The sequence below is a fragment of the Salvia splendens genome, chromosome 20 (genome assembly GCF_004379255.2).
Source record: "Salvia splendens isolate huo1 chromosome 20, SspV2, whole genome shotgun sequence".
Classification (NCBI taxonomy): Eukaryota; Viridiplantae; Streptophyta; class Magnoliopsida; order Lamiales; family Lamiaceae; genus Salvia; species Salvia splendens.
This window is the reverse complement of record NC_056051.1, coordinates 7,309,172-7,311,135: the sequence shown is the minus strand read 5'-3', so window position 1 is coordinate 7,311,135 and position 1,964 is coordinate 7,309,172. Positions and strand designations below refer to the sequence as shown.

At 38.4% G+C, this 1,964-nt stretch overlaps 1 pseudogene; it reads left to right on the top strand.

Annotated features, from left to right (window-relative positions):
* Nucleotides 1–500: 500 nt before the first annotated feature.
* On the top strand, nucleotides 501–1,655 carry LOC121781393 (annotated as a pseudogene).
* Nucleotides 1,656–1,964: the final 309 nt, after the last annotated feature.

The following is a 1,964-nucleotide window of genomic DNA, read 5'->3' as shown; positions in this document are numbered from 1 at the left end:
AAACAATTAGTCTCGTTTCTATTTTATGAAAAAAAAATTCCACCAAATTTTCTCTTTCTTTCTTATACTTTATACACATTTTCTCTTTATCTAGTTATGTATTAAAACTAAAAATTAAATATAGGCCATATTATTAATTTAACAAAAAGTTAAAGAATTGAAAATCTGAACCCTTACAATAAGAGCATAAAACATCTCATTCATTGGAGTGAAAGTCCAGTAAAAAAAAGCATCAAAGCGCTTATTCTCTTCTTCAGGTGTGGTTTTAAAGAGATGTTGTGAAGATCAAGAAATATAGAAATGGGAATTATCCAGAGCAGCAGTAGCAGAGGAAACAATGAAGGTGAAAAAACCCCAAGAAGCATTTTTTTCATCTACAACGCTTTAAGGCTCCTATGGCGGAAATTATGTCCCGTATTCGGTCATGCTAAGCCATTACTCCCGCTCCAGAATCCGGCATCAAGCACAACCACCGAACCCTTACTTGTTGCTGGAACCCTCACATTTCTCCACCAACTAGTGAATTTTATGATAAAGATTTGACGTGTGATAGTGATGATTTGTGGCCGTCTGAAAGAGACGGTGAAGATCATGTGGTGGTGTGCGTACACCAGTTCTCAAACTCGGCTGTTTCTGTGAAAGAAAATGTTTCAAGAAATGGCATTGCTCTGACCAACAACTCATCAGAAGAAGAAGAAGAAGATGATGATGATGTTGTAGTAGTTGTTGAGAAGATAAAGAGAGCTATTAGTGTGGTGCTGGAAGAGAGGTGGATTAAGCACTACAGCACGGGCATCGAATACTGTTGGTCGGAGAGGGGAATTTCTCCTTCTCCGCTTGTCTCGCACAGGAGTTTCGCAGCGCTCCCAACATCATTGCAACATCTCTAGATCCCAGAGGTGAAGTCTCACTTCACTTCACTTTCAGTTCACTTGTGTTGTGGATTAATTCTTGCAATCAACAACATATTCTTGTTTATTAGCATTTCTGAAGAGGCATTATAACAAGAGTATAGACAACATTGAGGAGCTGAGGAGGAGAGGAAGCAAGGTGATGCATGGGATCGATGCCACTACAATGGCTAATCATCAACTGCTCGGACACCTTAGGTTTGATCGTATCGTCTTCAACTTTCCCTACGTTGGGCTGAATACTATCAAGAATTTGCCGCGCCAATCTCAACTTGCGTAAGGAAATTTAATTGATCATAACATATATAACTAGTGTAGTCATGACTCATGATCATATGATTATCGAGGTGTGCAGACTTCACCAGGAACTTGTGAGGGGGTTTCTGGAGAACGCAAGGGAGATGATAGAGGAAAACGGAGAGATTCACATAACACACAAGACCAACGGTTTCCACAGAGAATGGGGGCTCGTGTCGCTTGGTCGGGGCTGCGGACTTAGGCTCAAGAAGGCAACCAATTTCAACCTTGTGGATTATCCAGGCTACAACACCAAGTGTGGATTTGGGGGTAATGGAGACTTCAATTGCTACCCCAGCAAAACCTACGAATTCGGACTCTGATATCTATATATTTTATTGCTTGTACGTGTATGTGTAAATATATGAATTTCCAAACGAACCCCATATTATGCTATTGCATATTTCAATCCACATCAAATATAATACTCCATCTGTTTCTTGTTAATTAAGTCATTTCTTTTTGGTACGAAGATTTTGAAATAGATATTTAATATGTTAAGTGGACGCAGAATAAAGCAGAAGAGATAATAACGTAAGGACATAAGGAGAGAATAAAGTAATAGAAATAAAATATTTTACTACTGTTTGCCAAAAATAGAAATAGTTCAATTAACAAGGAATACAGGAAGAGAAGAAGTACATTTTTTATATTTTTTCTTACCAAAATTGTGGTAAGTAATACACCAACTTACGACCTCCATCCACAAAAATATGAGAGGCATGTCCTAATTTCTGCCGGTGCTTGACGGAATAC